At 42.9% G+C, this 26,951-nt stretch overlaps 1 protein-coding gene across 1 annotated transcript in view; it reads right to left on the reverse strand.

Annotated features, from left to right (window-relative positions):
- Positions 1 to 26,951, reverse strand: part of LOC135545084 (calsyntenin-2-like) — a 496,007-nt gene that overhangs the window by 162,978 nt on the left and 306,078 nt on the right. The window lies entirely within an intron of this gene.

Raw genomic sequence — 26,951 nt, forward strand, 5'->3', positions numbered from 1 at the left:
TTTCTCAACCAAACCCCAGGAAGTCTTATTCAGACTCATCTGAGGAGACATCGTTTCTCAACCAAACCCCAGGAAGTCTTATTCAGACTCATCTGAGGAGACATCGTTTCTCAACCAAACCCCAGGAAGTCTTATTCAGACTCATCTGAGGAGACATCGTTTTAAACAGCATGTGCATTGGGCTCATATAATCAGTTGAGCACTGTAAAGAATACCTCTGATCATTCCAATTCCCTGGAAGGTTCCGGTTTAATTTTTGAGCAGGCAGAGAAACAACAAAAACAATAACAACAACAATATGAATCCACAGCAGAGTCACCCACAAAGTCACCCTCTCTGGAACAGGACTAACAAACTCACTCATTCAACAACAAATCCCTCTCCTGAAGATGCCAAGGACAAACCAGCCCGCCCACAGTCTGCCGCTCACTCCCATCACGCATTGTTACTCCAGACCGTACAAACAATCAACAACTTAGTAACGAAAAACTTGATAAAAAAAAATACTACCTCTCAAAGTCAACCTGATTCGTTTGAGAGACAATGAGGGAACAGCAAATCATTTTACAAAGCTACACAATGAGGCAGACCAAAACAAAAGAGCAAAATGTCTCATCTCCTACAGAGGAAGTGTTGAAATTACAATTTGTCCACAGGGGAGAGTGAGAGAGATTGAAAAGAGAGAGAGAGGGAGAGGGAGAGAGAATGAGATAGAAGGAAAGGAGGAGAGAAAGAGAATGAGAGAGAAGAAAGAGAGTGAGAGAGAGAAGGGGAGAGAGAGAGAAAGAGAGAGAGACGGGGGAGAGAGAGAGAGAGAGAGAGCGAGAGAGAGTGAGAGAGATTGAAAAGAGAGAGAGAGGGAGAGGGAGAGAGAATGAGATAGAAGGAAAGGAGGAGAGAAAGAGAATGAGAGAGAAGAAAGAGAGTGAGAGAGAGAAGGGGAGAGAGAGAGAGAAAGAGAGAGAGACGGGGGAGAGAGAGAGAGAGAGAGAGAGAGAGAGAGAGAGAGAGAGAGAGAGGTTGGACAAAGCAGAGTCTGTTTTGGAGTTGGCGAGGTGAGTGCTTTAGATGCGTGGCGCTTTGCCTGCGTTTTTACTGGGGGATTTGAGGAAATCACTTAGCACGAGTTATAAACTCTGACTTGTGACGGCTAATTGCGCCGATATCACTTAAACTAACAGGAAGGACTAAATTGGATTCCGCCAAAGCTTTGTGTGCACATCGCTGCTGGCTAGTTGTGATAAGAGCAACTTTATTTTCCCCTCCTTCCCTTTCTCTTCCCTTTCATCCCGGTCGAACATAATCTCATCTCCTACAGCGGGAGTGTTGAAATTACAATTTGAGAGAGAGAGAGAAAGAAAGAAGGAAATGAGGAGATGGAGAAAGAGAATGAGAGCAAGAGAGTAGGAGCTCGGAGACAGAGAGAAAGAGAATGAGAGAGAGAGAGAAAGAGAGCTACTCAGTAGGCTGTGTAAGACTTCGCCTTTGTATTACCTGAACAATAACTTATCAGAAATAAATGGGCTCCTACAATGCAAAGAGGCATAGAAGCTGCGTGGGAAAATAATCAGAAAAAGACGGCAAAGCTAATGGCGTGTGACGAGGAGAGGTAATGGTCTCGATGGGTGAAGTTGCCTTGATACCACAAAAAAACATATCTTTTTAAATCCATCACTGTGGTAGGAAAAATAAGCCTAGTATACATCCAAACACCAGAGTACAGTATAACTGCAGGACACTGCAATATACAACAGTCGACTGCAGTTAAACTGCACTTTCAAAACTGCCATCTTCTTTTGCAAGGGGACAGCCAAGTGAAGAAGTTTCCCACTATTGAGGAGAATATGCTAATGATATGCTAAACTCTTCCTCCTACACCTCAGTGCATGGCAGGACGAGGAACACCTACAACTAATTTGTGATTACATTTTACCTCAGGGAGTGGAGAGGGGTCAAGGTGACCAGCATTGACCGTCATGCCAGACCTCCTCTTTTACAAAGTTGAATGAATAAAAACATGGCCTCGCGCTGGGCTGCTAGCTGCTTGTCACACCTCCAGGCTGATATCAGATCCCCCAGCAGAGGAGAGCCTTTCTGAGGGACAGATTAGCTTTGAACCGTTGGCCCCGGTTCGGCTTAGGCTCGGCTGCAGCATGGTAACAGGAACAGATGTTGGGGGGCACTTGGCAGAGCTGTGGGACTCGCCACCCTAATTGCTGCGATAAATTGTTAGCTATGTGTCTACGTGTCACATTAGCCTTTTATGAGGTAGATTTATGATTGGAAAAATCCCGGCAACGGCATGGTAGTCTTCAAGGAGATCCCCGGCACGGCCACGTTCTAATCTAATGGATGCAAATGAATGAGACATTATTAGTAGATGGCAGTGAGAAGGAGCAGGAACTAGATGTCATGGTTCTAGTTTAAGTTCTACAGAGGGGCACTGAGTTACCCGCATTAAGAAATGCTATCAAGGGGACTAACTGCAGTTATTATCAGTAGTACCAGTGGTGGTGTGTGTTTTTGTAGCCTGAGGGCCATGTCAGGGACACGGGGCCAAAACACTCTGGGGGACCCCAATCATTATCAGACCTGACAGAGCATCTCTGAGAAGACAAGCCAGATCAGAAAACCCACATAAATGCCTGGGCCAAAGCATGCACTCACACACAGCACTGTTTACAAGCCCTTAAGTGTTTGAGGTTATCAGTCAGAGGTTGTTGATAAGAGCAGAGAGAGACGCAGGGATGGTGGCAGGGGAGATGAAAGGGGAGTTTGGGAGTATAAGAACATGGGCACTGCCTGAGGCATATTCTGATATCACTGCTGGAGAGGGACCACACACACACACACACACACACACACACACACACACACACACACACACACACACACACACACACACACACACACACACACACACACACACACACACACACACACACACACACACACACACACACACACACACACACACACACACACCAGTAATGCCAGGACCCCTGCTCTAATCGGCACTGCCATGACTTTCATTCTCCTAATGTTGGAACACACACAACACGACAGACTGAAAATACACTACCCTACTGAAAATACACTACCCTACTAAAAATACACTACCCTACTAGAAAAACACTACCCTACTGAAAATACACTACCCTACTAGAAACACACTACCCTACTGAAAATAAACTACCCTACTAGAAACACACTACCCTGCTAGAAACACACTACCCTACTGAAAATACACTACCCTACTGAAAATACACTACCCTACTAAAAATACACTACCCTACTAGAAACACACTACCCTACTGAAAATACACTACCCTACTAGAAACACACTACCCTACTGAAAATAAACTACCCTACTAGAAACACACTACCCTGCTAGAAACACACTACCCTACTGAAAATACACTACCCTACTGAAAATACACTACTCTACTGAAAATACACTACCCTACAGAAAATACACTACCCTAATAGAAACACACTACCCTAGTGAAAATACACTACCCTACTAGAAACACACTACCCTACTGAAAATACACTACCCTACTAGAAAAACACTACCCTACTGAAAATACACTACCCTACTAGAAACACACTACCCGACTAGAAACACACTACCCTACTGAAAATACACTACCCTACTAGAAACACACTACCCTACTAGAAACACACTACCCTACTGAAAATACACTACCCTACTGAAAACACACTATCCTACTAGAAACACACTACCCTACTAGAAACACACTACCCTACTGAAAATACACTACCCTACTAGAAACACACTAACCTACTGAAAATACACTACCCTACTAGAAGCACACTACCCTACTGAAAATACACTACCCTACTAGAAAAACACTACCCTACTGAAAATACACTATTCTACTAGAAATACACTACCCGACTAGAAACAAACTACCCTACTGAAAATACACTACCCTACTAGAAACATACTACCCTACTAGAAACACACTACCCTACTGAAAATAAACTACCCTACTGAAAACACACTATCCTACTAGAAACACACTACCCTACTAGAAACACACTACCCTACTGAAAATAAACTACCCTACTGAAAACACACTATCCTACTAGAAACACACTACCCTACTAGAAAAACACTACCCTAGTGAAAATACACTACACTACTAGAAACACACTACCCTACTGAAAATACTCTACCCAACTGAAAATACACTACCCTACTAGAAAAACACTACCCTACTAGAAACACACTACCCTACTAGAAACACACTACCCTACTGAAAATAAACTACCCTATTAGAAACACACTACCCTGCTAGAAGCACACTACCCTACTGAAAATACACTACCCTACTGAAAATACACTACACTACTAAAAATACACTACCCTACTAGAAACACACTACCCTACTGAAAATACACTACCCTACTAGAAACACACTACCCTACTGAAAATAAACTACCCTACTAGAAACACACTACCCTGCTAGAAACACACTACCCTACTGAAAATACACTACCCTACTAGAAACACACTACCCTACTAGAAACACAATACCCTATTAGAAAACACTACCCTACTGAAAATACACTACCCTACTAGAAACACACTACCCTACTAGAACCACACTACCCTACTAGAAACACACTACCCTACTGAAAATACCCTACCCTACTAGAAACACACTACCCTACTGAAAATACACTACCCTACTCGAAACAAACTACCCTAATAGAAACACACTACACTACTGAAAATAAACTACCCTACTGAAAACACACTACCCTACTAGAAACACACTACCCTACTGAAAATACACTACCCTACTGAAAATACTCTACCCAACTGAAAATACACTACCCTACTAGAAAAACACTACCCTACTGAAAATACACTACCCGACTAGAAACACACTACCCTACTGAAAATACACTTCCCTACTAGAAACACACTACCCTACTAGAAACACACTACCCTACTGAAAATACACTACCCTACTGAAAATACTCTACCCAACTGAAAATACACTACCCTACTAGAAACACACTACCCTACTAGAATCACACTACCCTATTAGAAACACACTACCCTACTGAAAATACACTACCCTACTAGAAACACACTACCCTACTAGAACCACACTACCCTACTAGAAACAAACTACCCTACTAGAAACACACTACCCTACTAGAAACACACTAACCTACTGAAAATACACTACCCTACTCGAAAAACACTACCCTACTAGAAACACACTACACTACTGAAAATACACTACCCTACTGAAAATACACTACCCTACTGAAAATACACTACCCTACTAGAAACACACTACCCTACTGAAAATACACTACCCTACTAAAAATACACTACTCTACTAGAAACACACTACCCTACTGAAAATACACTACCCTACTAGAAACACACTACCCTACTGAAAATAAACTACCCTACTAGAAAGACACTACCCTACTAGAAACACACTACCCTACTGAAAATACACTACCCTACTGAAAACACACTATCCTACTAGAAACACACTACCCTACTGAAAATACACTACCCTACTAGAAACACACTACACTACTGAAAATACACTACCCTACTAGAAACACACTACCCTACTGAAAATACACTACCCTACTAGAAACACACTACCCTACTGAAAATACACTACCCTACTAGAAACACACTACCCTACTGAAAATAAACTACCCTACTAGAAACACACTACCCTGCTAGAAACACACTACCATGGGTAAGAAAATACACTACCCTACTGAAAATACACTACCCTACTAAAAATACACTACCCTACTAGAAACACACTACCCTACTGAAAATACACTACCCTACTAAAAATACACTACCCTACTGAAAATTAACTACCCTACTAGAAACACACTACCCTGCTAGAAACACACTACCCTACTGAAAATACACTACCCTACTAGAAACACACTACCCTACTAGAAACACACTACCCTACTAGAAACACAATACCCTACTGAAAATACACTACCCTACTAGAAACACACTACCCTACTGAAAATACACTACCCTACTGAAAATACACTACCCTACTGAAAATACACTACCCTACTAGAAACACACTACCCTACTGAAAATACACTACCCTACTGAAAATAAACTACCCTACTAGAAACACACTACCCTACTGAAAATACACGACCCTACTGAAAATACACTACCCTACTGAAAATACACTACCCAACCAGAAACACACTACCCTACGTAAAATACACTACCCTACTGGAAACACACTACCCTACTGAAAATACACTACCCTACTATAAGCACACTACCCTACTGAACTGAAAATACACTACCCTACTGAAAATACACTACTCTACTAGAAGCACACTACCCTACTGAAAATACACTACCCTACTAGAAACACACTACCCGACTAGAAACAAACTACCCTACTGAAAATACACTACCCTACTAGAAACATACTACCCTACTAGAAATACACTACCCTACTGAAAATAAACTACCCTACTGAAAACACACTATCCTACTAGAAACACACTACCCTACTAGAAACACACTACCCTACTGAAAATACACTGCCCTACTGAAAATACACTACCCTACTGAAAATACACTACCCTACTGAAAATACACTACCCTACTAGAAACACACTACCCTACTGAAAATACACTACCCTACTAGAAACACACTACCCTACTAGAAACACACTACCATACTGAAAATACACTACCCTACTAGAAACAAACTACCCTAATGAAAATACACTACCCTACCGAACTGAAAATACACTACCCTACTGAAAATACACTACCCTACTGAAAATACACTACCCTACTGAAAATACACTACCCTACTGAAACTACACTGCCCTACTGAAAATACACTACCCTACTGAAAATACACTACCCTACTAAAAACACACTACCCTACTGAAAATACACTAGCCTACTAGAAACACACTACCCTACTGAAAATACATTACCCTACTAGAAACACACTACCCTACTGAAAATACACTACCCTACTAGAAACAAACTACCCTACTGAAAATACACTACTCTACTAGAAACACACTACCCTACTAGAAACACACTACCCTACTGAAAATACACTACCCTACTGAAAATACACTACCCTACTAGAAACACACTACCCTACTGAAAAGATACTACCCTACTGAAAATACACTACCCTACGAGAAACACACCACCCTACTGAAAATACACTACCCTACTAGAAACACACTACCCTACTGTTACGTTCCCCAGTTTATGTGTTGTAGTTTGTGTATTTGCATGTGTTTATTTCAGGAAAGGGCTTCCTGAAATCCCTCAAGCAGCTGATTGGTCGACTCCAGGGCTAATTGGAGAGCTGACCCCGCCCCCTCATCAAGACAACTGTCTCCAATTACCCATTCAATCTGAAGCTATATAAAAGCCAGTGTTCTGTTCAGGAGAGATTTGCTGGGAGGTCATTGCAGAGATTTTGCTAGAGATTTTGCTGTGAGAGTTGGTATGTTTTGTGAGTTTGTTGCTCAGATAGAGCTTATTTGATGTCCTTTGTTTCTTAGTTTGTTTGTGAAATTGTTTCATTTGTTCCCAGGGGGGAAGGGGAAGGCACCTAGTGAGTGCTTAGGCAAGAGGCCCGCGGGCATTCATATACCCGTAGCATATTCGCTGTCTAGGCACAATAGGTAAGACCTGGGCGGACCACCCCCTTGTATTTTGGTTAGGGCACCAGGTGGTGCTAAATTAGGTAAGTAGTGGGTAGGCAGGTAAGATAGGAGAGGGGGGGCTTTGAGATTTACTTTCTTTGCTTTGGTTCCGTCCAGCCCCTTTTCCCCATATTACTGTGTGAAGGAATAAAGTCCTGGTAAACGGTACCACATTCTGCTTGTTGTCATTCTTTCTTGCACCTACAGTCCATAACTTTTTCACTTCACGGAGAGTTTACTTGTAGCAGGGTGTTGCGTTCCCTCTTCATAGAGGCGTGCGTAACACTACTGAAAATACACTACCCTACTAGAAACTACACTACCCTACTGAAATACACTACCCTACTAGAAACACACTACCCTACTGAAAATACACTACCCTACTAGAAACACACTACCCTACTGAAAATACACTACCCTACTAGAAACACACTACCCTACTGAAAATACACTACCCTACTGAAAATACACTACCCGACTAGAAACACACTACCCTACTGAAAATACACTACCCTACTGAAAATACACTACCCTACTGAAAACACACTACCCTACTAGAAACACACTACCCTACTAGAAACACACTACCCTACTTGAAACACACTAGACCTACTGAAAATACACTACCCTACTAGAAACACACTACCCTACTAGAAACACACTACCCTGCTGAAAATACACTACCCTACTAGAAACACACTACCCTACTGAAAATACACTACCCTACTAGAAACACACTACCCTACTAGAAACACACTACCCTACTGAAAATACACTACCCCACTGAAAATACAGTACCCTACTGAAAATACACTACCCAACAAGAAACACACTACCCAACAAGAAACACACTACCCTACGGAAAATACACTACCCTACTGAAAATACACTACCCAACAAGAAACACACTACCCAACAAGAAACACACTACCCTACTGAAAATACACTTCCCTACTGAAAATACACTACCCAACAAGAAACACACTACCCTACTAGAAACACACTACCCAACAAGAAACACACTACCCAACAAGAAACACACTACCCTACTGAAAATACACTTCCCTACTGAAAATACACTACCCAACAAGAAACACACTACCTTGCTGAAAATACACGACCCAACAAGAAACACACTACCCTACTGAATGCACACAACCCTACTGAAAGCACACTACCCTACTGAAAGCACACTACCCTACTGAAAATACTCTACCCTATTAGAAACACACTACCCTACTGAAAATACACTACCCTATTAGAAACACACTACCTAACAAGAAACACACTACCCTACTGAAAGCACACTACCCTACTAGAAACACACTACCCAACAAGAAACACACTACCCTACTGAAAGCACACTACCCTACTGAAAGCACACTACCCTACTAGAAACACACTACCCAACAAGAAACACACTACCCTACTGAAAGCACACTACCCTACTGAAAACACACTACCCTACTGAAAACAAACTACCCCACACTACACTCTATCTAATCACATTATACTATATCAATGTTTCTCAATCCTTTTAGAACTTTAATTCTACATTAACCGCCTGGTACGTGTAGTATTACAACAGTTGAGCAGCTTACAGTGATAATAACACATTCATACCATCAGTAATAACAGCATCAGTAAAGTGTTTATTGTTATTGTGTGGTTAGTTATTGAAGACCAGTGGTGCTTTATACAACTCAGACTTTGCATCTAATTACCTAGTTATGTATTTTTCCATACCTTACCTCTGCTTCTCTTTCCCTATACTCCAATTACACACACACACACACACACACACACACACACACACACACACACACACACACACACACACACACACACACACACACACACACACACACACACACACACACACACACACACACACCAATTAGCTATTGATTGCCCTCAAACCTCCTCTCTGCACTTCACTCACATATTTCTTTCACCCCCTTTCCACCCCCGGCCCTCTCTGCTGCAGGGCAGAGATAGACTGTCAGCCACATAGCTCCAGAGACGAGGCCAAAAATGCTGTAATTATGCTCTTCATGCAATGAGTCAGATGAGAAGTGAAGAAAACACACACTAGAAGAGAAGCTGTCTGTCCGTTCCTGAAGTATCAATACTAATTCAGCCTGTTCTGGCTAGAGCTTGAACTGGATAATTCAGAGTGGTGTGAGATTGTGTGTGTGTGTGTGTGTGTGTGTGTGTGTGTCTCTGTGTGTGTGTACAGGGGATTTAATTAAGAGGGAACTCAGACATGATTTTCTTGACCTTGTCTCATCACCCTTAATTACAGAAAGGCTGCTCTGTGTGAGTTAATGTCATCCCACTATCGCTCTGACTGACAGAGATAACCCACTGTCTCTCTGACTGACAGAGAGAACCCACTGTCTCTCTGACTGACAGAGAGAACCCACTGTCTCCCTGACTGACAGAGAGAACACGGAACACACTTTCTGCTCTGTTGGTCTGAGGGAACACAACTATCCTCATCATACAGCTCCAATCCTCAACACAACATGGCTGTACTGCTGCATTCTGGACCTGAATATGTTTTAGGCTGTGTACTTAATAGCTGTTTGTAGTGCATCAGACCATGAGCCTTAATTTCTTCTCTATAGGCAGTACACTGGACAGGGTCCTAAACACATCAATGCTGTTTTACTCTGACTGATCCGGGGTAGGTTGGGTGTTTAGGAGTGCTGACACTGTGTGAGGCCCCAAACACCCACTTCCCCTTTGTCAATATACCGTAGTTAGTCACAAAACACCAGCGGGATACATGCCAATTAACTCAGCATAGACACAGGAAAAGTGCCAAAACAACACACGCACACATACACACACCACCACCACCCAACCTCCAACCAACCGTCGATAACAGACCACCAACCAACGCATCACCAACACAGAAAACCTTACAGCAAACACACACAAACAGCAACAGGATATATCAATCAGTTAACCAGGCATGTGACCACTACTCTGTTAGTCAGAGAACATCCATCACCTACTGTCAGTCAATTACAGAGAGCTAACAGCAATCAGATAGCCAATCAACAGTATAACAACAACACTGCAGATGTTTCCCCCACTGAGACCTGTATTAACAGGACTCCATGGGAACGATGGAGGGATAGAGAGATGGAGGGATGGATGGATGGATGGATGGATAGATGGAGGGATAGAGAGATGGAGGGATGGATGGATGGAGGGATAGAGAGATGGAGGGATAGAGAGATGGAGGGATGGATGGATGGATGGATGGATGGATGGAGGGATAGAGAGTAGGAGGAATGGATGGAGGGATAGAGAGATGGAGGGATAGAGAGATGGAGGGATGGATGGATGGATGGAGGGATAGAGAGTAGGGGGAATGGATGGATGGATGGAGGGATAGAGAGATGGAGGAATGGATGGATGGAGGGATGTTCCTGGGTAAGATAAAGTTGCTTTTATTCCCAGTTATACTGTAAATGCTACTTTGTAGGCATGGCGACAGTTCCAAGGAGTTGTCATAATGATTGAATTACATATTTTTAAAATTCCGTTTCTATGCAGATGGTAGGCTCCGTAGATAGAAACTAGTGAGTCCAAGTGCTAACTGGCTAAACCTACACTTTCACTTTCAATTAACAATGTCAACATTGTGCCAATGTGTTTGTCTTGAACTACCATCTGTTGTTGTGACTGTAGACATTTGCAGAAGACATATGTTTGTCTTATAATGTATAAGGTATGACACCAATCCATGCTTTGCTTCCCCTGGCACTGTTGCCACACACTAACGTTTTAGCATTTGTGGCACAAATCCCGTTCAAGTCATCAGAACGATAGTAACATCTTTCACACAAATCAAATCTAAGTTTATTTGTCACGTGCGCCGAATACATTAGGTGTAGACCTTACACTGAAATGCTTACTAACAGGCTCTAACCAATAGTGCGAAAAAAGGTATGTGTGTGTGTGTGTGTGTGTGTGTGTGTGTGTGTGTGTGTGTGTGTGTGTGTGTGTGTGTGTGTGTGTGTGTGTGTGTGTGTGTGTGTGTGTGTGTGTAGATAAGTAAAGAAATAAAACAGTAAAAAGACATTTGAAAATAACAGTAACAAGGCTATATACAGACACCTGTTAGTCAGGCTTATTGATGTAGTATGTACATGTAGGTATCGTTAAAGTGACTATGCATTTATGATGAACGGAGAGTAGCAGAAGTGTAAAAAGAGGGGTTGGCGGGTGGTGGAACACAATGCAGAAAGCCCGGTTAGCCAATGTGTGGGGGAACTGGTTGGTCGGGCCAATTGAGGTAGTATGTACATGAATGTATAGTTAAAGTGACTATGCATATAAGATAAACAGAGAGTAGCAGCAGCGTAAAAGAGAGGTTGGGGGGATCACACAATGCAAATAGTCCGGGTAACCATTTGGTTACCTGTTCAGGAGTCTTATGGCTTGGGGGTAAAAACTGTTGAGAACCCTTTTCGTCCTAGACTTGGCACTCCGGTACCGCTTGCCATGCGGTAGTAGAGAGAACAGTCTATGACTGGGGTGGCTGGGGTCTTTGACAATTTTTAGGGCCTTCCTTTGACACCGCCTGGTGTAGAGGTCCTGGATGGCAGGCAGCTTTGTCCCAGTGATGTACTGGGCCGTACGCACTACCCTCTGAAGTGCCTTGCGGTCGGAGGCCGAGCAATTGCCGTACCAGGCAGTGAAGCAACCGGTCAGGATGCTCTCGGTGTTGCAGCTGTAGAACCTTTTGAGGATCTCAGGACCCATGCCAAATCTTTTTGTATTCCTGAGGGGGAATAGGCTTTGTCGTGCCCTCTTCACGACTGTCTTGGTGTGTTTGGTCCAATCTAATTTGTTGTTGATGTGGACACAAAGGAATTTGAAGCTCTCAACCTGCTCCACTACAGCCCCGTCGATGAGAATGGGGACGTGCTCGGTGCTCCTTTTCCTGTAGTCCACAATTATCCCATTAGCCTTGGTTACGTTGAGGGATAGGTTGTTATTCTGGCACCACCCGGCCAGGTCTCTGACCTCCTCCCTATAGGCTGTCTCATCGTTGTCGGTGATCAGGCCTACCACTGTTGAGTTGTCTGCAAACTTGATGGTGTTGGAGTTGTGCCTGGCCATGCAGTCGTGGGTGAACAGGGAGTACAGGAGGGGACTGAGCACGCACCCCTGGGGAGCTCCAGTGTTGAGGATCAGCAATGCAGATGGGTTGCTACCTACCCTCACCACCTGGGGGTGGACCGCCAGGAAGTCTAGGATCCAGTTGCAGTCCCAGGTTCCTTAGCTTAGTGATGAGCTTTGTGAATGTGTGAAGTGGTTGAAAAATGAGTTTTTATGACTCCAACCTAAGTGTTTGCAAACTTCCAACTTCAAATGTAAGTCCAACTAATACAGAATTACACAAAAACCTGGCTTGGACCATTCTGTTCTGTTAGTTCTGATATTGGAGGTATGGTAGGGCTTGGATCACTCTGTTCTGTTAGTTCTGATATTGGAGGTATGGTAGGGCTTGGATCATTATATTCTGTTAGTTCTGATATTGGAGGTATGGTAGGGCTTGGATCATTATATTCTGTTAGTTCTGATATTGGATGTATGGTAGCGCTTGGATCACTCTGTTCTGTTAGTTCTGATATTGGTGGTATGGTAGGGCTTGGATCATTACATTCTGGTAGTTCTGATATTGGAGGTATGGTAGGGCTTGGATCATTACATTCTGGTAGTTCTGATATTGGAGGTATGGTAGGGCTTGGATCATTATATTCTGTTAGTTCTTATATTGGAGGTATGGTAGGGCTTGGATCATTATATTCTGTTAGTTCTGATATTGGAGGTATGGTAGGGCTTGGATCATTATATTCTGTTAGTTCTGATATTGGAGGTATGGTAGGGCTTGGATCATTATGTTCTGTTAGTTCTGATATTGGAGGTATGGTAGGGCTGGGATCACTCTGTTCTGGTAGTTCTGATATGGTAGGGCTTGGATCATTATGTTCTGGTAGTTCTGATATTGGAGGTATGGAATGGCTTGGATCATTATGTTCTAGTAGTTCTGATATTGGAGGTATGGTAGGGCTTGGATCACTCTGTTCTGTTAGTTCTGATATTGGAGGTACGGTAGGGCTTGGATCATTATATTCTGTTAGTTCTGATATTGGAGGTATGGTAGGGCTTGGATCACTCTGTTCTGTTAGTTCTGATATTGGATGTATGGTAGGGCTTGGATCATTATGTTCTGTTAGTTCTGATATTGGAGGTATGGTAGGGCTTGGATCACTCTGTTATGTTAGTTAAATATTGGAGGTATGGTAGAGCATCACTCTGTATAAGGACAGGCAGTGAATTACAGAGAAAAAATGGACCAAAAAACAAACAAAGCAAGGCAATCACATTGAAGCACACTGGAAATCAATAGTTTCTTTTTCTACTTCCATGTATAGAAAAGCCTGGGGGAGAGACAGCATGTGTCCTCACTCCTCTCATTTGAGGCCATTTAGAGTTCAATGCGTTCAAATATCCCTATTAGAGTTTACGATCTTTGTTAATACCCCGGAGGACAGTACTTATCCTATAGGCCTATTCTCTCCAAAAAGGGACTGATAGGAGGGTGAGAGACAGCAGCCAGTCATTTGGCCCTGCCTCTGGCCATGGAGCATTTCTATTGTATGGAGAAGCAACACAGCACTATAGTATCATGATATATTCTGGGTGATTGACTGGAGTTAGCATGAGTTACATACTGTAGCTTCCCCTGACATACCTTAAGGGAACATTTCGACATTTACCGTATGGTTAGTGAGAAAGTCCATATTGCAAATGTAACGTCCCTTACTAGACGTCCGAAAACATTTTTAAAATTCGGGGACGGCGTCGGGCCGAGCGGCAGGGCCAGACCTACCGGGAAGTCATCAAATGAACTTTGTCGGACATTCGGTTTTCGTTTTATAAAATAATCAAATTTTGGTCCATTTTTCCGCTATGCCGGAAAATCCCACAAGAGGGCATAAGCAATCATATTGCAATTTGACAAAACATCACGAATCACGACGGGCCATATCTCGAAAACTGAAAATATTTCGAAGCCGAAACTTGGTGAGCATAGGTTTGGCATAATGGGCAGTTGGCCCCGAACAAGATGGCACCTAGGCCTCAACGGTTTTTGAGTTATGGCCATATTTCTGGGATTAAAGGTCCAAAATGAAAATAGAGAAATGATTTTTTCACTTCACGTCAAAGTCAAGGAGCCTCCGGTGTCAATAAAAAAAAAATCTGCCATTTATCTATCGTCATTTAAGAGAAATCGCACGATGACAGATTTGTGATGTTCAAATATAGGTTTTTTTTTTTTCAACGGTTACAGATCCAGTTGCAGGGTGTTCATATGAATATTTTTAAAGTGTGCTGCGGAGCTCTGCGACATTTCTGTGATTTTCTATGATTTTCTGAAATAACACACACTCACTAAACCCTCCGTAAATAACTCAGTTCTTAACGTAAAGACTTAAAACTCAGGATTCTGTAAAGGCATACCCCAATGAGGATATGAGTTTACTTATAGCTTCCTGTGCCAACAGGAAGTGCCTTAAATGGTGTCATAGTGGCTGTATCCAAGGGTTAAAAAGGTCAGATCTTTTCAAAACTTCATATGTGATTAGGCAACCCTCCTGAACTGTAAAATCAGTCATTTCTCCCAACAGATGTCAAAGAAAAGCTCTCACACACACACACAGCAAGGATGGAGTGACAAAGCGCGGTGTTTAAAGACACAGAGAGCAGGCAATGGCATAAACATAATCCCAAGGCCGTGCCGAGTTCAACGAGATATCCCGCTTGACCGTAGCTCGCTCGGTCTAAGTGCAGCGACCATGAGAAAAGTAGGCCCAATATGAAGCCTGCACCAGAACGTCATTTGATTTTGGGTGACAGCGGCGGAACCGTTGGGTTTAGAAGGACAATTCAAACACAGGACTGTTCCTAAGGTCCTCCCGATCTGTGCAAGCCTAACCTTGACCATGTGACATTAACCCTTCACAGGTAAAAGAAGGTGTTTACATAAAAACAGTTTGCATTGACTTCTCTCCCCATAGGAATACATTGCCTGCTCCCCTAAATACAACCTGGAGTCTATATGGGTTATGAATGCTGTATGAACCTGTCTTCGGTACCAGTCCATCAGGCCACTATAAGGTCTACCTGTGTCGATTCTAGGCTTCCTGGGCCAACCGGAAGTGCTTAAAATCACCCTAAAAATGTATATCCATAAACTGCCTGCAATTTGATGGACATAGTGCATTGAACCCTGTGTAAATCAGTCAATTCTTAACGTAAAGACTTAAAACTCAGGATTCTGTAAAAGCATAGCCCAATGAGGATATGTGTTGACTTATAGCTTCCTGTGTCAACCGGAAGTGCCATAATTGGTGTCTCAGGGGCTGTTTGGAAGGGTTAAAAAAATCAGATCTGTCCAAAACTTCATATGTGTGATTAGGCAACCCCCATGAACTGTAAATCAGTCATTTTTCCCATAAAAATTCAAAGGAAAACTAAATCACACAGATACACAACTTGGATGGAGGGACGTATTGGGGTGCGTAGAGACTGACAGTGCCTCCAATAGTTAGCTTTGTTCGAGCTAAAAAAGAACCGTCAGACCTAGAGTTCTGAAACTTTAGAAACCTGTTCTAGACCTCAGGTCGATAGTGCGTGGTGAGTTACGGCGCTCTAGAAGGTTCTCGTCCGAGAAACAGCCTCGAACATTTGCAATGACTTCAATTCATTTTGACCATTACGAAAATGGCGACATTTAGAAAAGTCTCAGAGACACAAGACTAGGTGCATTGAAACCGGCTCGGCCCATAGACACGGACCCCAACGTGTCCGATAGCTCCTTCAAGGACCCCATAGCAAGGCATGGAAAAAAGTGGATTTTCAGCACCAATTAGTGTTTTACTCGGACACCAAATGACCTATCGAGCCGAAACTCGGGATTCGGGGTCGCCTCACATAGGACTACACATAATGTCCGAACTGGACCCGCAGCTAGAAAGTAACTATGTGTTTTATGTTTTTTTTATGGTTTGAACAGAAGGCGTTGTGAATTTTGGGCCAGCTCTGAAGTATGTGATACTTGGCTCCTAAACGAGTTGGGAAAAGTGGGTTTGGTGTCAGTTTGCATCAGTTTGGTGTCAGAATGATATCAAATTGACTGATGGACAGTGACTTGCAGGTGACTCTTGTCCATTTGCAATATGTTTAAGCGGTGAGGTACCATCACCAAAAGCGACATTCTGAAATCAACCCTAACGAGCGATGGAGAGGTACCAGAATCACTGCCCAGCCATCCCGAGTTCATCGGGCCAGTCAAATTGGCATTCCTGTACGATTTTTATAGCATGACAAATTGGTGATGGTGAATGCCCAGTTAACCATATTGCAAATGCACAGTGACTTTGAAGGGGTGAGAAAACATTACCAAATGGACATTCTGAAATCAACACAAAAATGGCATCACCATAGTGTCCAGACTGTGCCGAGTCCAACGAGGCGCCCCACTTGACCGTAGCTCGCTCGGTCTGAGCGCAGCGACCATGAGAAAAATAGGCCCACAATGAAGCCTGCACCACAATGTCATTTGATTTTGGGTGACAGCGGCGGAACCGTTAGGTTTAGAAGGACAATTCAAACACAGGACTGTTCCTAAGGTCCTCCCGATCTGTGCAAGCCTAACCTTGACCGTGTGACATTAACCCTTCACAGTTAAAAGAAGGTGTTTACATCAAACAGTTTGCATTGACTTCTCTCCCCATAGGAATACATTGGCTTCACCTCGAAATTCAACCTGAGGCCTATGTGGGTTATGAATGCCTTATGAACCTGTCTTCTATGACATTCCATCAGACCACTATGAGGTCTACCTGTGTCGATTCTAAGCTTCCTGGAGCAACCGGAAGTGGTTAAATTCACCCAAAAGGTATTTGGATGTACATCACCACCAAAGGTGAAAATGACTCTGCATTCAACCCTGTGTAGATCAGTCAATTCTCAACGTAAAGACTTAAAACTCAGAATTCTGTAAGTTTCTATGTCATTCAAGACATGTGTGTATTTATACCTTCCTGTGCCAACCGGAAGTGCCATAATTGGTGTCTCAGGGGCTGTTTGGAAGGGTTAAAAAAATCAGATCTGTCCAAAACTTCATATGTGTGATTAGGCAACCCCATGAACTGTAAATCAGTCATTTTTCCCATAAAAATTCAAGGGAAAACTAAATCACACAGATTCACAACTTGGATGGAGGGACGTATTATTGGGGTGCGTAGAGACTGACAGTGCCTCCAATAGTTTGCTTTGAATGATATCAAATTGACTGATGGACGGTGACTTGCAGGTGACTCTTGTCCATTTGCAATATGTTTAAGCGGTGAGGTACCATCACCAAAAGCGACATTCTGAAATCAACACAAAAAATGGCATCACCATAGTGTCCAGACTGTGCCGAGTCCAATGAGACGCCCCACTTGACAGTAGCTCGCTCGGTCTGAGCGCAGCGACCATGAGAAAATTAGGCCCACAATGAAGCCTGCACCACAATGTCATTTGATTTTAGGTGACAGCGGCGGAACCGTTAGGTTTAGAAAGACAATTCAACCACAGAAATGTTCCTAAGGTCCTCCCGATCTGTGCAAGCCTAACCTTGACTGTGTGGCATTAACCTTTCACAGTTAAAAGAAGGTGTTTACATCAAAAAGTTTGCATTGACTTCTCTCCCCATAGGAATACATTGGCTTCACCTCGAAATTCAACCTGAGGCCTATGTGTGTTATGAATGCCTTATGTACCTGTCTTCTATGACATTCCATCAGACCACTATGAGGTCTACCCGTGTCAATTCTAAGCTTCCTGGAGCCACCGGAAGTGGTTAAATTCACCCAAAAGGTATTTGGATGTACATCACCACCAAAGGTGAAAATGACTCTGCATTCAACCCTGTGTAGATCAGTCAATTCTCAACGTAAAGACTTAAAACTCAGGATTCTGTAAGTTTCTATGTCAATCAAGACATGTGTGTATTTATAGCTTCCTGTGCCAACCGGAAGTGCCATAATTGGTGTCTCAGGGGCTGTTTGGAAGGGTTAAAAAAATCAGATCTGTCCAAAACTTCATATGTGTGATTAGGCAACCCCCATGAACTGTAAATCAGTCATTTTTCCCATAAAAATTCAAAGGAAAACTAAATCACACAGATACACAACTTGGATGGAGGGACGTATTGGGGTGTGAAGAGACTGACAGTGCCTCCAATAGTTAGCTTTGTTCGAGCTAAAAAAGAACCGTCAGACCTAGAGTTCCGAAACTTTAGAATCCTGTTCTAGACCTCAGGTCGATAGTGTGTGGTGAGTTACGGCGCTCTAGAAGGTTCTCGGACCGAGAAACAGCCTCGAACATTTGCAATGACTTCAATTCATTTTGACCATTACGAAAATGGCGACATTTAGAAATGTCCCAGAGACACAAGACTAGGTGCATTGTGACCGTCTCGGCCCATAGAGACAGAACCCAACGTCTCTGTCCGATAGCTCATTCAAGGACCCCGTAGCAAGTAATTGAAAAAAGTGGATTTTCAGCACCAATTAGGGTTTTACTCGGACACCAAATGACCTATCGAGCCGAAACTCGGGATTCGGGGTCGTCTCACATAGGACTACACATAATGTCCGAACTGGCCCCGCAGCTAGAAAGTAACTATGTGTTTTATGTTTTTTTTATGGTTTGAACCGAAGGCGTTGTGAATTTTGGGCCAGCTCTGAAGTATGTGATACTTGGCTCCTAAACGAGTTGGGAAAAGTGGGTTTGGTGTCAGTTTGTATCAGTTTGGTGTCAGAATTATATCAAATTGACTGATGGACGGTGAATTGCAGGTGACTCTTGTCCATTTGCAATATGTTTAAGCGGTGAGGTACCATCACCAAAAGCGACATTCTGAAATCAACCCTAACGAGCGATGGAGAGGTACCAGTATCACTGCCCAGCCATCCCGAGTTCATCGGGCCAGTCAATTTGGCATTCTTGCATGATTTTTATAGCATGACAAATTGGTGATGGTGAATGCCCAGTTAACCATATTGCAAATGCACAGTGACTTTGAAAGGGTGAGAAAACATTACCAAATGGACATTCTGGAATCAACCCTAACGAGCGATGGAGAGGTACCAGAATCACTGCCCAGCCATCCCGAGTTCATCGGGCCAGTCAATTTTGCATTCCTGCACGAATTTTCAGTGACTTTGCAAAAGTGAGAAAACATTTGCAATATGTTTTAACAGTGAGCTACCATCACCAAAAGTGACATTCTGAAATCAACCCAAACGAGCGATGGAGAGGTACCAGAATCACTGCCTAGCCATCTCGAGGTCATCGGGCCAGTCAATTTGGCATTCCTGCACGATTTTTATGGCATGACAAATTGGTGATGGTGAATGCCCAGTTAACCATATTGCAAATGCACAGTGACTTTGCAAAAGTGAGAAAACATAAACAAATGGACATGATGAAATCAACACCACGAGTGATTGAAAGGAACAACAATCACTGCCCGGCCATCCCGAGTTCATCAGGCCAGTCAATTTTGCATTTCTGCAGGATTTTTGAGCATGTCAAATTTCTTATGACATTTGGCCCCCACAAAACATATGCCTTATGCACAAGGAAAAAATAAATAAAAATTATGATAATAAAATATGACTAAAGTATGTTGATACAGTTCTTATACGTGTGTAATTGACACAAAATTCTAAAGAATTTCGAAAAACGGTCCAGAAAGCACTTTTTTAGGGGTGTGTGAAGTTTTTTTTTAAATTTTGCAATTATTGACTTTTGACTTCTGACTTCCTATGAAATCATATTGCAAATGGAGAAAACACATGCAATAATGTGCAAGTAAAAAAAAATAAAAAATTATGATAATAAAATTGGACAAAAGTATATTCATACAGTTCTTACACATGTGTAATTGACAAAAAAAGCAAAAGAATTTCGAAAAACGGTCCAGAAAGCACTTTTTTAAGGGGTGATAAGTTTTTGACAAAAAATCAATTTTTTCAAAATTTGGCTTTTGGATGTTGACTTGGAGTCCATTTTCAATATGAAAAACCACGGTGGAGCGCACACGCCACCTGTTGGATTTTTGAAGTGTTACAACTGGCAATAGCCATATGGCATTTGAAGTACATTTTGCATGAATCAACGCCGATTTGGGTGGTATTGGCCATTGTGTACATGGTTTGTACTATGCCAATGGTTTGCCATTCATTTTTGTCCAATACAGGGGGGTATTCCCTTACAATGTAAATACAGTGCCTTGCGAAAGTATTCGGCCCCCTTGAACTTTGCGACCTTTTGCCACTTTTCAGGCTTCAAACATAAAGATATAAAACTGTATTTTTTGTGAAAAATCAACAACAAGTGGGACACAATCATGAAGTGGAACGACATTTATTGGATATTTCAAACTTTTTTAACAAATCAAAAACTGAAACATTGGGCGTGCAACATTATTCAGCCCCCTTAAGTTAATACTTTGTAGCACCACCTTTTGCTGCGATTACAGCTGTAAGTTGCTTGGGGTATGTCTCTATCAGTTTTGCACATCGAGAGACTGAACATTTTCCCCATTCCTCCTTGCAAAACAGCTCGAGCTCAGTGAGGTTGGATGGAGAGCATTTGTGAACAGCAGTTTTCAGTTCTTTCCACAGATTCTCGATTGGATTCTACATATTTCCAATGAAGTCATGGAGTTCATTGTATCTCTCTCTGTTGAGGATGCTCACCTACTTGTAGCCCATCTCTAGTGTAGAACAGTGTGCCTAGTGACTAGTGCTTCCACACAATTGAAAATAATAGTGGGAAAGGAGCTGACACTTTGAGATGATCAGGAACAAAAATCAATGTAGAGGATACAGTTGGAGCAGAGACTGCAGTGGAGCTGATGGAGCTGAGCGGTAGGATGGTGCAGACTGTAGGTCTGCCTCAGGTGACACCGCTCTTACTGCAGTTTACCTTCAGGAGAAGAGAGTGAGATGAGGAGAGGAGGAAGAGAGGAGAGAGAGGAGAGACAGAGGGTGAGAGGAGGGAAAGGAGAGAGAGAGGGGAAGAGGAGAGAGAGGAGAGGGAGAGAGGGAGACGGTGAGAGGAGAGAAAGGAGAGGGTAAGGAAAGAGGGGGATAGGGTGAGAAAGGAGAGGGTGAGAGGAGAGAAAGGAGAGGGTAAGGAAAGAGGGGGATAGGGTGAGAAAGGAGAGGGTGAGAGGAGAGAAAGGAGAGGGAAAGTAGAGAGGGGGGAGAGAAAGGAGAGGGAGAGTAGAGAGGTAGAGGGTGAGAGGAGGTAGAGACATGGAGTGGGTGAGAGGAGAGGGAGACAGGGAGAGGGTGAGAGAAGAGAAAGGAAAGGGAGATTGTGAAAGGAGAGAAAGGTGGGGGAGAGGGTGAGAGTAGAGAAAGGGGGAGAGGAGAGAGGGAGAGGGTGAGAGGAGAGGGAAAGAGTGAGAGAAGAGAAATGAGAGGGAGAGGGTGGGAGGAAAGAAAGGAGAGGGAGAGGGGAGAGGGGGAGATGAGAGAAAGGAGAGAGAAAGGAGAAAGGGAGAGGGTGAGAGGAGAGAAAGGAGAGGGATAGAAGAGAGGGATAAGGAGAGGAGAGAGGAGAGGGAGAGAGGAAATTGAGATTGTGAGAAGAGAGAAAGGAGGAGAGGAGAGAGGGTGAGAGGAGAGAAATAAGAGGGAGAGGGTGGGAGGAAAGAAAGGAGAGGTGCAGGGGAGAGTGGGAGATGAGAGAAAGGAGAGAGAAGGGAGAAAGGAGATGGAGAGGAGAGAGAGGACAGGGAGGGAGGAGAGAGAGGGAGAGATGAGATGGAGAGGAGAAAGTAGAGAGAGGAAAGGGAGAGGAGAGAGGAGAGAGTAGAGAGGAGAGAGGAAAGGGAGAGGAGAGAGGAGAGAGAGGGTAAAGGAAGAGGAGATGAGGAGAAGGGAAAGAAAGGAGAGAAGAAGAGAGGAAGAGTGGGAGGAGAGGGGAAGGGAGAGGGGGAGATGAGAGAAAGGAGAGAGAGAGGAGAAAGGGAGAGGGTGAGAGGAGAGAAAGGAGAGGGAGAAAAGGGGGAGTAGAGAGAAGAGGAAGAGACATGTCTTCGAATAGTTGTTATGAAAATATTTGTTTCAGGGAACTTTATGAGCCTATAGTGTTGTCCCCTAGAGTATCCTGCTGAAAGACCTTGTATGATTGACTCTTCAGATCAGTCAGACAGCCAATCAGCAGTCAGATGACTGCTTTGTTATCACCTTGACAACTGAAATCCCCAGGTAAAGTTGTTTTGTATGTGCATGTGTGTGTTGCTGTGTGATTGTGTAGGTCCTATGTTGGAGGGTGTCTTAGTTCAGAAGTTTTATCCGGGATCAGAAGCTTATACAGGGTGATTTTCTGGCCATTGAAATGGTAAAATATGCAAAGCTTTATGAGAGTCTGTCTGAACTGAGTTCCCTGCATACACACCGTGTAATCCAAACTAAAATGCTTAGAGGCTAAATGTTCTCTTTGCTCTCATTGGAGAGAAGTTTTGTTGCAGAGGGAGAAGTCATGAAAAACGCTTCATAGAACGGCACAGAACTTTTTCCTCTCAGGTCTTTTGACATCGGTGGGCCACCACTGCTCATTGATACTGCTCAAATTGGGCCAGAGCCAGGGACTAGGGAGTGGAAAGATAGGGCAGGCTCTGCCAAATGTGTTTGTGTCTGAGGCGGAGGGAGGGAGAGAGATGAGAGAAAATGATAGGCAGATGATTTCACATCAACTGAGTAAAAACTGGCAAAGGCTCATTGTACTCAATGTCTTGTTATGCCTACACCCCTCTCTATGTGTGTGAATGCGTGTGTGTCTGTGTGAGTGTGTGTGTACCTGTGTATGTGGCTATGAAAACAGTGGTAAATGGTAGGATGACTAGCCATCTCGCTGTGTACACACCTGTCTTATTCTGTGTGTGTGTGTGTCTTGCCTATCAGCTCTCCAGTGTGTCTTCATTAACACTTTCAACACCTGACAGGTAGAACAGATTGAAAATGCAGGGTGATGATCCTGTCAGGCAGAGGAAAACAACTCTCCCCCACCATCTCTCTACATTGGCTTGCAAAAGTATTCACCCCAGTATTCACCCCCCGCATTTTTCTATTTTGTTGCCTTACAACCTGGAATTAAAATGTATTTTTTGAATGATTTGATTTACACAACATGCCTACCACTTTGAAAATGCAAAATATGTTTTATTATGAAACAGAAGAAATTACACAAAAAAAACGGAAAACTTGAGAGTGCATAACTATTCACCCACCGAAAGTCAACGCTTTGTAGCGGCAACAATTGCAGCAATTTCAGCTGCAAGTTTCTTGGGGTACGTGTCTATAAGCTTGGCACATCTAGCAACTGGGATTATTGCCCATTCTTCAAGTCAAAACTGCCCCAGTTCCTTCTCGTTGGATGGGTTTCGCTGGTGTACAGCAATCTTTAAGTCATACCACAGATTCTCAATTGGATTGAGGTCTGGGCTTTGAATAGGCCATTCCAAGACATTTAAATGTTTCCCCTTCGTTAAGGGAATTTTTATCAATGATGACTAATTATGTATACATTTCAAATCAGGACTGACTAGTCCAAATGCTATTATGTACTGTACATATATGAATTTTCTCTTCTTGCTCCCATTCCCAATTGTATATAATATAGTCAGGAGTTTAGAACAGTGCCTTGGTACAAATGAATGAACTATCTCCAGATGGCAGGGACGGACTATCTCTAGATTGTCTAGAATGCTTATCTACACTGACTGACCTTGGTTACAGGCGAGGAGGGAAGGCTTGAGAACTATAGGGCCTCTCTACCGGTGTCATGAAGAGATAGAACATTTAGGAAACGCTGACGTCATTTTCAGTTTATAACCTGTGGAAAATGTGTATATACCAGTACTCTCTTGAATTAAACGCTGTTACCTGACTTATTCTCGGGGTGATGAGAGTGGTTGTGTTTGCACCAGACATAGCATTTTCCTTGATGGCCAAAAAGCTCAACATTTGTCTCATTTGACCAGAGTACCTTCATCCATATGTTTGGGGAGCCTCCAACATGCATTTTGGCGAACACCAAACGTGTTTGCTTATTTTTTTCTTAAAGTAATGGCATTTATCAGGCCACTGTTCAGTAAAGCCCAGCTCTATGGAGTATACAGCTTAAAGTGGTCCTATGGACAGATACCACAATCTCTGCTGTGGAGCTTTGCAGCCCCTTCAGGGTTATCTTTGGTCTCTTTGTTGCATCTCTGATTTGGAACTACCCATCCCGGATCAGGGAGAATTGTCATCAACTGACACTAATTAGCATAACGCAACGGACAAAAAAATACTGAAAATTTTCATATTCATGAAATCACAAGTGAAATATAGTGAAACACAGCTTAGCCTTTTGTTAATCACCCTGTCATCTCAGATTTTGAAATTATGCTTTACAAAGCAAGACAAGCATTTGTGTAAATTTATTGATAGCCTAGCATAGCAGTATGTCCAGTTAGCAGCAGGAAGCTTGGTCACGAAAATCAGAAAAGCAATCAAATGAACCGTTTACCTTTGATGATCTTCGGATGTTTTCACTGACGAGACTCCCAGTTAGACAGCAAATGTTCATTTTGTTCCATAAAGATTATTTTTATAGCCGAAATACCTCGGTTTGTTCTTCACGTTTGGTTGAGAAATCCACCGGAAACTGCGGTCACGACAACGGCAAAAAATATTCCAAATTAGATCCATAATATCGACAGAAACATGGCAAAAGTTTTTTATAATCAATCCTCAAGGTGTTTTTCAAAAATCTATTCCATAATATATCAACCGGGTCAGTTGGCTTCTTAGTAGGAGCGAGAGAAACAATGGCCGCATTTGTCTATTACGCACATTTCACTCTGAGAGCCACCAACTGATCACAGACGCAATGTTGTCGCTCACGCTCATTTTTCTAAATAAATGCCTGAAACTATGTCTTGTTACACTAGACACATTAGGGAAACCATAGAAAAAGGAATCTGGTTGATATCCCTTTCACTGCTCAATAGGGACGCATAGGAACGCAGAGGTTTCTAAATAAGAGTCACTTCCTGATTGGATTTTTCTAAGGCTTTCCCCTGCAATATAAGTTCTGTTATACTCACAGACAATATTTTTACAGTTTTGGAAACTTTAGAGTGTTTTCTATCCTAAGCTGTCAATTATATGCATATTCTATTATCTGGTCCTGAAAAATAGCCCATTAACTTTGGGAACGTTATTTTTCCAAAAATGAAAATAGTGCCCCCTATTTTCAAGAGGTTAATGCCATCCTTGCCTGGTCCGTGAGATTTGGTGGGCAGCCCTCTCTTGTCAGGTTTGTTGTGATGCCATATTCTTTCTCTTTCTTAATAATGTGTTTATTTGGTGCTCCGTGGGATGTTCAAAGTTTCTGATATGTTTTTAGAACCCAACTCTGATCTGTACTTCTCCAAACAGGTCAGGGACAACATTGTAGAGAACTCCTTGGTCTTCATGGTGCCGCTAGCTTGGTGGTGCCCCTTGCTTAGTGGTGTTTCAGACTCTGGGGCCTTCCAGAACAGGTGTATATACAGGTGTATATACTGAGATCATGTGACAGATAATGTAGATTGCACAAAGGTGGACCAAATTATGTGACTTCCAAAAGTAACTGGTTGCACCAGATCTTATTTAGGGGCTTCATAGTAAAGGGGGTGAATACATACACATACGTGAACACAGATTTTTAAAATATTTTTTCACTTCACCATTTTGGACTATTTTGCGTATGTCTATGACATGAAATCCAAATAAAAACCATCTCTCCACCTCTGTCCTCTACCATACCTCTCCCCCATCTGTCCATTCCTCCTCTGTCATCTACCAAACCTCTCCCTCCATTGGTCCATCTCTCCTCTGTCAACTACCACACCTCTCCCTCCATCGGTCCATTTCTCCTCTTTCCTATACCACACCTCTCTCTCCATCGGTACATCTCTCATCCGTCTTCTACCTCACCTCTCCTTCCATCGGTCCATCTCTCCTCTTTTCTCTACCACACCTCTCCCTCCATCTGACCATCTCTCCTCTTTCCTCTACCAC

Source organism: Oncorhynchus masou, chromosome 9 (assembly GCF_036934945.1).
Source record: "Oncorhynchus masou masou isolate Uvic2021 chromosome 9, UVic_Omas_1.1, whole genome shotgun sequence".
Lineage (NCBI taxonomy): Eukaryota > Metazoa > Chordata > Actinopteri > Salmoniformes > Salmonidae > Oncorhynchus > Oncorhynchus masou.